The sequence below is a fragment of the Mustela nivalis genome (genome assembly GCF_964662115.1).
Source record: "Mustela nivalis genome assembly, chromosome: 5".
Taxonomy (NCBI): Eukaryota; Metazoa; Chordata; class Mammalia; order Carnivora; family Mustelidae; genus Mustela; species Mustela nivalis.
In genome coordinates this window covers 36,338,168-36,350,584 of record NC_139024.1, presented here as the reverse complement: position 1 = coordinate 36,350,584, position 12,417 = coordinate 36,338,168, and the positions used below count along the sequence as shown (strand labels likewise).

Here is a 12,417-nt window from a genome sequence, read left to right as displayed (position 1 = left end):
CTGGTTATGGGTCTGTTCAGGTTTTCTATTTCTTCCTGGTTCAGTTTTGCTAGTTTATATGTCCCTAGGAATGCATCCATTTCTTCCAGATTGTCAAATTTGCTGGTATATAGTTGCTTATAATATGTTCTTATAATTTTTGTACTTCTTTGGTGTTGGTTGTGAGTTCTCCTCTTTCATTCATGATTTTATTTATTTGGGTCCTTTCTCTTTTGTTTTTGATAAGTCTGGCCAGGAATTTATCAATCTTATTAATTCTTTCAAAGAACCAGCTCTTAGTTTCGTTGATTTTTTCTATTGTGTGTTTTTTTGTTTGTTTGTTTCTATTTCATTGATTTCTGCTCTGATATTTATTATCTCTCTTCTCCTGCTGGTTTAGGCTTTCTTTTCTGATTTTCTCCAGCTCTTTTAGGTGTAGGGTTAGGTTGTGTATTTGAAATCTTTCTTGTTTCTTGAGAAAGAGTTGTGTCACTATATATTTTCTTCTCAGGACTGCCCTTGCTATGTCCCACATATTTTGAACAGTCGTGTTTTCATTATCATTTGTTTCCATGAATTTTTTCAATTCTTTAATTTCCTGGTTGACCTATTCATTCTTTAGTAGGGTGCTCTTTAGCCTCCATGTATTTGGGCTCTTTCCAAATTTCCTCTTGTGACTGAGTTCTAGCTTCAGAACATTGTTGTCTGAAAATACGCAGGGAATGATCCCAATCTTATGATACCAGTTGAGACCTGATTTATGACCCAGGATGTGGTCTTTTCTGGAGAATGTTCCATGTGCACTAGAGAAGAACGTCTATTCTGTTGCTTTGGGATGGAATGTTCTGAATATATCTGTGATGTCCATCTGGTCCAGTGTGTCATTTAAGGCCTTTATTTCCTTGTTGATCTTTTGCTTGGATGATCTGTCCATTTCAGTGATGGCATGTTAAAGTCCCTTACTATTATTGTATTATTATCGAAGTATTTCTTGATCTTTTTATTAATGGGTTTATATAGTTGGCTGCTCCCATGTTAGGGGCATAGATATTTAAAATTCTTAGATCTTCTTGTTGGACAGACCCTTTGAGTATGATATAGTGTCCTTCCTCATCTCTTATTATAATGTTTGGCTTAAAATCTAATTTATCAGATATAAGGACTGCCTCTTCAACTTTCTTTTGATGTCCATTAGCATGGTAAATTCTTTTCCACCTCCTCACTTTAAATCTGGAGGTGTCTTTGGGTCTAAAATGAGTTTCTTGTAGGCAGCATATTGATGGGTTTGGTTTTTTATCCATTCTGATACCCTGTGTCTTTTGATCAGGGCAATTAGCCCATTTACATTCAGGGTAACTATTGAGAGATATGAATTTAGTGCCTTTGTATTGTCTGTAAGGTGACGGTTAACTGTATATTGTCTCTGTTCCTTTCTGGTCTACCACTTTTAGGCTCTCTCTTTGCTTAGAGGACCCCTTTCAATATTTCCTGTAGAGTTGGTTTGGTGTTTACAAATTATTTTAGTTTTTGTTTATCCTTTTTATCTCTCCTTATATTTTCAGTGATAGCCTAGCTGGATATAGTATTCTTGGCTGCATGTTTTTCTCATTTAGTGCTCTGAATATATCATTCCAGTTCTTTCTGCCTGCCAGGTCTCTGGATAAGTCTGCCTCCAATCTAATATTTTTACCATTGTATGTTACAAGACTTTTTTTCCTGGGCTGCTTTCAGGATTTTCTCTTTGTCACTAAGACTTACAATTTTTATTATTAGATGACAGTGGTGGACCTATTCTTACTGATTTTGAGGGTGGATCCTTAGTGCCTCCTGGATTTTGGTGTTTGTTTCCTTTGCCATATTAGAGAAATTATCTACACTAACTCACTAATATACCTTCTGCCATCCTCTCTCTTTCTTCTTCTCCTGGAATCCCAATTATTCTAATATTGTTTTGTCTTGTGGTTTCACTTATCTCTCGAATTCTCCCCTCATGGTCCAGTAATTGTTTGTCTCTCTTTTTCTCAGCTTCTTTATTCTCTGTCATTTGGTCTTCTATATCACTAATTCTCTCTTCTGCCTCATTTATCCTAGCAATAAGAAACTCCATTTTTTAGTGCACCTTATTAATAGTTTTTTGATTTCAGCTTGGGTAGATTTTAGTTCTTTTATTTCTCCAGAAAGGGCTTTTATTTCTCCAGATAGCATTTTTCTAATATCTTTCATGCCTTTATCGAGCCCAGCTAGCACCTTTAGAATCGTCATTCTGAACTCTAGATCTGACATATTACCAATGTCCATATTGATTAGGGCCCTAGCCTTCAGTACTTCCTCTTGTCCTTTTCTTTCATTGTAAGCTTTTCCACCTTGTCATTTTTATCAAAATAAGAATATATGAACGAGAGAATAAAATACTTTTCCTGGTGGCAAAGACCCCAGAAAATGTGCATTAACCAAATCAGAAGAGACCCCAAAACATGGGGAGAAGAAAGGGAGTAAGAAGAAGTTAAAATTTTTTTAAATTCAATATATATTTAATTATATATATATATATAGATATAGATATAGATATAGAGATATATCTCTATAGAGAGAGAGAGAGAGACTGGTGAATAGAACATAGCCACCCACTTGATTTGGGGTGTATTTTGGTCTCTTAGAAGAAACTACCTCCCAAAATTTTAAAGAAAGAAAAAAATATATATACAAAACTTAGGGTAAATATGATGAAGAGATGGAATATGCCTGTAAAGATGAAAATTTTTAAAAAATCTAAAAAAAAGATTGAAAAGTTTGTTGAGAAAAGAAAGAAAAACAAAGTGCAGAGAATTTGCTTAGGCTAGAAACTAGAACAAAGCCCTATGCTAGATTGAGCATATATTTTGATCTATTAGAAGTTGTATCTCAAAATCTTTCAGAAGAAAAACTCTATATGTGTACAAAAAATAAAGTTAGATACAATGAAGGATAAAATGTGACTATAATGAAGTTTCAAAAAGATTTTTGTTTTTAAGAACTGTATTGTTAAGATAAACTAGTTAAAAAACATTAAAAGAGGAAAGAGTAGAAGTTTAAAAAAAGTTAGAATAAGAAAAAAGTAAAATAAAATAAAAATTAATTAACTTTGCAAGACTAAAGAATCATGAGGAGAAAGTAATGAATTCCATTCTTTGCTTTCCCCTCCTCTGGATTTCTGCTGTTCTCCTTGATCAGTGAGCTTGGTCTTGGCTAGATGGTCTTGCTGATCTTCTGGGGAAGGGGTCTTTTATAGGGATTCTCAAGCGTCTTTTCCCGAGGTGGAATTGTGCTGCCCTTGCCAGGGGCTGGGCTAAGTAATCGGCTCGGGTTCTCTCTCAGGAGATTTTGTTCCCTGAACGCTTTCTGTAGAGCTCTGGAGGATGGGAATGAAAATGGTGGCCTCCCAGTCCCCGGCCCAGATGACCCAAGAGCTCAGGGTCCCACTCCCAGTGCACCCTCAGAGAAAAGTGCTCAATCACTCCTGTCTCCCTGGTCTCCAGCCACACACCAAGCTCACCTGGCCTGTGACCAAGCGTTCCTGTCTCTGGCACACAGCCCCATTTGGAGTCTCCAAACCCAGCAGATTCCTGTCACTCTGCTTTTCAAGGGGAGTCTCCCTGGATCTACCTCATGTGGGGTTCCTGCTCAAAAAGCAGTGGTCCAACTGTGCCATGGATCACAGTTTAAGGTAACCCTGAGCTGAGAGCTCACTCCTTGGCTCCGTCTCTGTAGCTAGCTTCTCTGCTTTAATATCTGCGAGCTCTGCTACACTCAAACCTCCAATCCTTCTGTGACCCTGTGGGACCTGAGACCACGCTGTCCCCATGAGGGCTCTACCCCCACTTAGTCTTTGGAGCAATGTCCCTCAATGAAACAGACTTTTTAAAGTTCTGATTTTGTGCTTTGTTGCTCCACCCTTTCCCAGAACCGGCCCCTCCATCCACAGTCTATCTCCCATCCCTTTGGATTCACTTTCTGCACATCCTACCTTTCAGAAAGTGGTTGATTTTCTGTTTCTAGGATTGTTGCTCTTCTCTTCAATCTCCTGTTGGATTTATAGATGTTCAGAATGGTTAGATAAGTATCTAACTGAACTCCTGTGACCTGATGTCATCCCAGCCTGATGTCATCCCAGCCTTCTACTCCTCTGTCATCTTGACTCCCCCCATCTCCATGTATTTTTGATTACCTCTTACATTTCTTGGTTGACCCATTCATTGTTTAATACCATGTTATTTAACCTCTACATATTTGTGTTCTTTCCAGATTTTGTTGTTGTTGTGGTTGTGGTTGATTTCTATTTTCATAGCATTTTGTTGGAAAAGATGCATGGTATGACTTCAGTCTTTCTGGATTTGTTTAAACTTATTTTGTGGCCTAACATGTGATGTATTGTGAAGGATGTTCTATGTGCACTTGCAAAGAATGTGTATTATGCTGTTGTAGGATGAAATGTTCAGAATATATCTGTTAGATCCACCTGTTCCAATTTATGAGTCAAAGCCACTATTTCCTTGTTGATTTTCTGTTTGGATGATTTGTCCATTGATGCAAGTGGAGTTGAAGACCCTTACTATTTTATATTATTTTCAGTTACTTCCTTTATGTTTGTCATTTGTCACTATACATATTTGGCTGCTCCCAGGTGAGGCTTATAAATATTTATAATTGTTATATCTTCTTACTGGATTGTTCTCTTTATGATTAAATAATGTCCTTCTATGTCTCTTGCTACAGTCTTTGTTGTAAAGTGATTTTTGTCCAATATATGTATTGCTATCCTGACTTTCTTTTCATTACCATTTGCATGATAAATTCTTTTTCATTCTTTCAGTCTCAATCTGTAAGTGTCTTTAGGTCTGAAATGTGTCTGTTATAAGCAGCATATAGATAAGTCTTGCTTTTTTATCCACACCATCACCCTATGTTATTTGATTAGGACGTTTAGTCCATTTGCATTCAAAGTAGTTATTACTAAGTATGCAGTTATTGCCATTTTGTTACTATTTTATGGTTGTTTTTGTAGTTCTCCTCTGTTCCTTTCTTCTCTTGCTCTCTTCTTTCATGGATTTCTGGCTTTTTTTAGTGATCTACTTGGATTCCTTCCTCATTATTTTTTGCTTATCTATTACTGTTTTTCAATTTGTCATTACCATTACAATTATATATAATTTCCTTCACATATAGTAGTCTACATTAAGTTGATGGTCACTTAAGTTTACACCCATTCTTTACTCCTCTCCACACATTTTAGATATATGGTATCATACTATATATCTTTTTATTTTGTGAATCATTAACTTGTTTTTATAGATTCTAATTGTACTGCTTTTGTGTACTACTTTTCTTACTCCTAATTATGGTCTTTTCTTTCCATTCAAAGACTCCCCTTTAACATTTCTTGTAGGTCTGGTTTAGTGGTCATAAATTCTTTAACTTTTGTTGTCTGGGCAATTCTTTACATTTCCTTCTATTCTGAATGACAATCATCTTGAACAGAGTATTCTTTGCTGCATTTTTTTTTTTTTTTTCTTTCAGCCCTTTGAATATATCATGCCACTTTCTTCTGGCCTGCAGTTTCTGCTGAAAATCCACTGATAGCCTTATGGGATTACCCGTGTTTGTAAATTTTTTTTCCTCTTGCTACTTTTATAATTCTTTCTTCATCATTGTGAGTTCTCTTAATCTATTTTCCTTTTTATTAGTCTTTCTTCTCTCTCCTGTTGAGCTTGATTAATTTCCATTACTCTGTCCTCCAGGTCACTGATCCACTCTTCTGGTTCCTCTAGTCTATTATTTATTTCCTCTAGTGTATTTTTAATTTCATTTATTGAGTTCTTCATCTCCAATTGGTTCTCACTGAGATCATCCACTCTTTTCTAAAGTCCAGTGAATATCTTTATGGCTATAACTTTACATTTTCTATCAGGCATATTACTTATTCTGCTTCATTAGCTCTTTTGCTGTGATTTTTTGTCCCATTCTTTTCATTTGGGGTATATTCCTCTGTCTCCTCATTTTGTCTAAGTCCCTGTGTCTTTTCTATGTGTTAGGAAACTCATCTACATCTCTGGCTTTTGGAAATAGTGCAGTTTTCAAGAAGTCCTGTAGGGCCCTATAGTGCAGGGTCCTCTGTTCACCAGAAGCTGGTGCTTTAGGGGTTTCTCCTATGTGTGTTTCTTGCACCCTATTGTTGTGGCTGAGCTGCATTTTCCTTCAGTCCAGTTGTCTGCAATGGCTCTCCTTCCTTGTTTTTAGAAGGATTTGGTCTCTGTGTTGTTAGTAGGCCAATCTGGGCCCTCCTTGGGCTTGAGTTGAATCAGATCAGGCATTTGCTAGAGATTCAGTAGCACTGAATAGCACTGCAGGGCATTTTCCCCATGTTATCTCCTAAGAATTTCATTGGTGGGTTGCACCTGCAGTTAGACCATGTGCCTGCCCCTGCTACCACTACTGGGGCCACAGTCAGATGGGTGTGTATGGTTATGTATCCCATTCCCTTGGGCAAGAGTCACTTTAGAATGGTGGGTTGGAACTGTCTCTCAGAGCCAAGTCTACTGATTTTTAAAGTTCCTGGTGTTAAGCCCTACTTATTGTTAGGCCTTTCCGGTTCTCAAAGCCAATTTTTATGGAGGTTTGTCTTCTCTGTGTTGGTCCCTTATGTCTGGGGTGCCTCATGTGGGATCTGGTCCTCTCCCCTCTCCATGCCCACGGTGTCTCTTCATCCTGCAGATAGTCCCTTGGGTCCCTTTTTCTCCCACTACATTTCAGCCTTGCCTACTGCCTCCTGGTGGCCTCTTCTCTATATTTAGTTGCGAAGAGTTTGTCTGCCAGGATTTGGGTCATTTTCTGTGTTATTTACATTGATATGTGTGTTATCTAGTTGTATCTATGGGATGAGGTGAGCTTAGGATCCTCTATTCTGCCATCTTCCCCAGAAGTCTGCTTATCTTTTTCTTTTTGAGTGAACTTTGATAGTTCATGTTTTTTTTTTACAAAATTTTTCATTTTATCTCAGTTGTAAAATTTATTGATATATATTATAATATTAATTTATTATTTTAATTTTTGAAGAAGCTGCAATGATATAATTTCTTTTGATTTTTTTTTCTTGTTATGTTGGTAAGTTTTGTCAGAATTTTATTCAATGCATTTGATGTTTACAAAAAACTGGTCCTTGGTTTCATTAATTTTCTCTATTATTTTATGTTTCTTGTTTTATAAGTTTCTGCAATGGTCTTTACTATTTACTTTTTGCTATTTCTTTTGGGTAGAATTTGCTCTTTTTGTTCTTGTTTATTAAGGTAAACAAAAAATTAATAGAGCTGTTCAATGATATAAATTTTTCCTTTGTGTTATTTTAGCTTTATCTCACAAATTCTAATATGTTGTATTTTCATTTCATGCTATTCAGAATATTTTCTAAAGTTGCATTTTGATCTCACTAACCCTATGTTATTAAAAAATGTTATTTAATTTCTAAACACAGATTTTTCTGGATATCTTTCCATTACTAATTTCTAATTTTATTTTATTGTGGCTAAAAAACATACTTTGTATGATTAAATTCTTTTAAATTATTGTGAATTCTCTTCTGACCCAGACAGTGGTACACCATTCTTACTCAATTACAAACTCACCACAGTGTGAGTGTCCATAAGTTTTTATTTTGGGAGGTTTGAGTTTTCCTCTGTAAAATAATGAATGGCCAAATTTTGTGAAACTTACATATTTGTTTAATCTATAATTTTCATTCTTTTTAAAAAGTCTTTTATTTAGTTATTTCAGAGATAGAATGGGTGGAGTTGGGGGGGGGTGTAGAGGGAGAAAAACCCAAGCAGACTCCCTGCTGAACACAGAGCCCAATTTGGGAATTGATCTCACAACCATAAGTTCATGACCTGAAGCAAAATCAAGAGTCAGACACTTAATGAACTGAGCCACCCAGGTGCTCCCAATCTGTAATTATTTGAGAGGATGTTCTTACACTACAATTTCAGATCAATCTATTTCTCTTTGTAGAATTCTAGTCTCTGCCATGATAGAATAATTCATAGATGGCCTGCTTCTTCCAGCCATAAACTGTAAAACTTGATAGACAATATGAAGCAATTTTTTTTTTTTCTTTTGAGGCATTGGAAAGCAGATAGTACAAGGTTATGATCCTAAAGAAGGAAAACACTTGATTTGAATTCCACGCTCACCTTCTCTTCTGGTGCAATCTGCAAACTATGGTACTGGGAAATGGTACACAAATAAGATCATCAGGTTATCAAGGTGGAAGTGACAGTAATCAGATTCCAGATATTATGATGAATTTGATATTTGTCCGTCAGGGAACTGGAGGTGAGGAAACTATATAGAGAGGAGTCTCACAAATTTGCATGGGTTTTCCTCCTGAGTTCTGGCCAAATACTAAACCTATATGTAGGTCAGGCAAAGCCTGAAAGAGAACAGTCACTGGGAGACTAAAAACTGGATGGAGATTTCATAGGTCCCACAGTGGTAAGAGATACTAAAGCACAAGGAGATACCTTGTTGATACAAAAGGAATTTGACTGAGAAAAAAGAAAAAACACACTGTGAGCCAAGGGCTAATCTGGTCTTACACTAAGGATTATAGTAGATCCATCTTAAACATAACCAAAACTGAATGAGGCCTGGCTAAATGATAGTAATTATACTTCTTTCAAAATAAAAATCAACACTCTTTAAAGGAAGACAATATAATCACAATACTCAGCAGCATAATAATGCAATGTACATTAAACAACAACAACAACAACAACTGGCATTTATGAAGAATGAAAATGTAACTCATTATGAGGGTAAAAAAATCAATAGCAACAGCCATAAAAATAACAAAAATCTTGTTATTGGCAGAACATGAGCTTAAAACACCCACTAAGATACATTCAAGTGTATAAAAAAAGAAAATATCGATACCACATGTTAACAAATGGGAACCTGAGTCAGAGAAGTTAAAACAGAAAAACCAAATAATCAAATAGAAATTCTAGAATTTAAATCTTAATATCTGAAATAAAAAATGCAAGAGATGGACTTACTATAGATTTAATACTACAAATGAAGAGATAATGAAGTTGAAGACTGTATAAACTAATTTGGTCATATTTATCAAGTCTCTTATTCTTTTAAATTTCCTCTTCCTTTTTCTTGCCATGGATTTATCAAAGAAACAATAATTTTTCCTATATAAAGTTCTACATTTTGGACTTAAAGAACACTCTCATTCCAATATCTGATATTTTTCATTTTTTTCTAGTGTTTCTTTTCTACTCAGTTGTAAATTCTACTCCCAGTGTTTTCTAATGGAAGTCTCTATCAGTTTCTTGGAAATATTCTGAGATATTTCTGAACCTCTAAAGCAGCACCATATGATAGCATGATATGAGTCATATAAGCTCATAAAAGCTTTAACTTTTCTCTTAGCCACATTATAAAAAAAAAAGAAAGAAAAACTAATTTTATTTTATTTATTTATTATTTTTTTAAAAAAGATTTTTTATTTTATTTATTTGTCATAGAGAGAGAAGCGAGAGCAAGCACAGGCAGAGTGGCAGGCAGAGGCAGAGGGAGAAGCAGGCTCCCTGCCAAGCAAGGAGCCCGATGTGGGACAGTGGGATCATGACCTGAGCCGAAGGCAGCCGCTTAACCAACTGAGCCACCCAGGCGTCCCAAGAAAAACTAATTTTAAAAATCAATTTTAAATATTTGACTTATCATAAATAATAACATTTTAATTTTAGATCAAAATAAAAACTTGGGATATATTATGTGCTCTTATGTTTTTCTTTTGGGAGGCACTAAGTCTCCAAAACCTGGTTTATCTCATTATGAGTTAATTTTAATCCAGACTTGTTCAATAGCCATATATATGGCTATATATAGCTACTGGACACTCTATGTGACACCTGGGCTCTTGAGATGAAACTACCCCTGATATTCATGCAGTTTAGTGTGGCTTGGGGAATATTTTTAAGCTCTCACCCACAAATTATATCCTATAGATTATTTGTCCTGTTTCTCTCAATTTTCTCAGTATGTGGGAGAATATACGCTGGGATTTTCTGGATTCTAAGACCTTAGAGCTATTAGAAAACTCCTTTTTTCTTGTCCCACCCCCATTACTTTTGCACAACTATTAAACCCATGAGAGGTCTATGACAGATCTGCTGTTTCAGTCATGTTCTGGCCATGACTGGGTTGGAGGAATAATTTATAACTTACTTTTGTTGAAACTTAACTGCTTGGGTGTTTTCTTTGCTGTTCCAATTGCTATTTGTTTCACTGTTAAGTTTACAAAGCAAACAAAGCATCATTATTTTGTCTTATTCAGAATTATATCTCCTTAGATTTACCTACATTTTCTACCAATTTGTTCAACAAATCAAAACCTTTTTTCTAAGATTTCTTTTAATGCTTAATAAATTCACCATTGAAAAGTTTCTTTTGTGAATGTTATCTGGTGTTTGCTTAATTTTATTTTATTACGCTTCATTGGTTTCTTGGTTCATCTCTTTTTTCCCAGTTTTTAATTATATCTTTCCCTCCTTATGATGTTATCATTTTGATAAAGTAATCTTTGTATATTTCCTTCAAAGGTTTTTTTTTTTTTTAAACAAATCAAAATCTTATTTGGTTTTATTTCTCCTTAATTTTGAATGTCAGTTCTGTTGGACATTTAGTTATTAATTTGTATTATGATTTTAAAGATATTTTTCTATTGTTTCCTGGCAGCAAGAGTTGTTGATAAAATGTCTGATATTTGTTCTTTTGTAAGAAACAAGAATTTTGTTCATGGAATCTTTTAGGAAATTTAATTTGTTATTCTTGGGATTATGAAACTTCATCAAAATGTATTGGCTATGATACTCACTTTCTTGGAACTAGGTGTGCCCTTTTGGTCTGAAATCTCCCTCAATTTTAAGAAGTTTTTTTTTTTTTTTTTTTTTTTTTTAAATTCTGTATCTGCTTTTTCCTGTTTTCTTTACTTCTGTGACTACATTTGATTGATTTTGGAATTTCTGTACCTATTCTCCGTGTTTCATTATTTTCTTTAATTCTTCCATTTTCTTTTCCTTTCTTTTATCTTTTCCTTTCTTCTCTTCTCTTCTCTTCTCTTCTCTTCTCTTCTCTTCTCTTCTCTTCTCTTCTCTTCTCTTCAACTGTGGTTTATTTTTAGTTAAGCCAGAAGAAAATACCACCTAATGGGTCTAGAAGATTTCAAGATCTTCAAGATCTTGAATTTTGGGGAGTTAAGTATGAAGAGAGTAGTTGTACCAAACTTTAACTGTTTTTTTGTTTTTTGTTTTTTGTTTTTTTTTTTACTTCTAGGCATCCTAAAAGAAGGAGCCAAGAGAAAGAAAAAGACACTTTTTAAAATAATAACGAACCAATGGAATAGAAAATTAAAGGAAGCCTAAGAGGAACCGGACAGTCGTTCTTCTAAGTCAAAAAGGGCAACAAAGGAAAGAAAAGGAAGAAAGAAAAAGGAGACGAAGAGGAGGAGTGGGAGGAGGGAATGGGGAGCTTGGGGAGAAGAAGGAACAGGAGAAGAAGAAAAAGAAAAAGAAAAAAATGGTAGGTCTGAGATGCCCTGGCTTCCAGATGAACTAGACATCAATGAGAGGAGGATTATCAAGGCAGAATGCCAAAGAAAGTCTTACCAAATGTGCAAATAAATTATAATAAGTGTGCTGTACTTTAAAATATATGTGTCTTAAATAACTTAACGTTTCTTCTCATTCTAAGTTTTTTTAAGAAGTCTTTTTTTTTAACTGCTATAAAGTCATTTACTAAAAATAAATATTATGCTTTCATTACATCATTTTCCTAGTCTTTTTTATATTACAATTAAAAGTCCTACAAATTATGCAAACATATTTACAAAAAACTGAGCCAGCATCATTTAAACACTCCTGTTTTTCAAAATTCCTTGTAAACGGTTTCCAGAAACTCCCCAAAGATTGTTTATTTTTCTCTCTCTTCTTTAAGGTTTGTGTAGGTGTGTGTTTGCATTGTTTAGTTTTAAGATGAAAGTTCCCAAATCTCTCTTGCCTGGAATTTCTCTGGAGCAAGCAAGGAAGATGAGTGATATGGAAGGGGTTGAGGGATTGAGGAGAGAAGGCAAGCATGTATCCAGATCCTGTGTAAGAAAGGCGAGGGCTATCAGTGGGCCTTTCTGCCTGTGCAGCCTCCACAAGTTGTGGGCACCCATGAGTCTGTAAGTCTCGATGAGTCTGGCCTGGTCTTAGGGGTCAAGGACTTCTGACAGCATTCATGGGGAGAACAGATGAGCACTGACTCAAAACTCTACAAAAGTATAGTCCTACGACATCTGGGATTTTAGCAGTAATGCTAACATCTATAGTTTTTTTTTTTTCCTTTAATTTAAAAAAA

At 35.2% G+C, this 12,417-nt stretch overlaps 1 long non-coding RNA gene across 1 annotated transcript in view; it reads left to right on the top strand.

Moving 5' to 3' along the window:
* The window catches only part of LOC309864289, a 32,477-nt gene extending 20,787 nt beyond the window's left edge, over positions 1-11,690 (top strand). Inside the window, exon 3 of the long non-coding RNA XR_014311436.1 lies at positions 11,353-11,690. This is a non-coding gene — a long non-coding RNA (uncharacterized lncRNA). The remainder of the gene's footprint in view (positions 1-11,352) is intronic.
* The last annotated feature ends 727 nt before the right edge of the window (positions 11,691-12,417 follow it).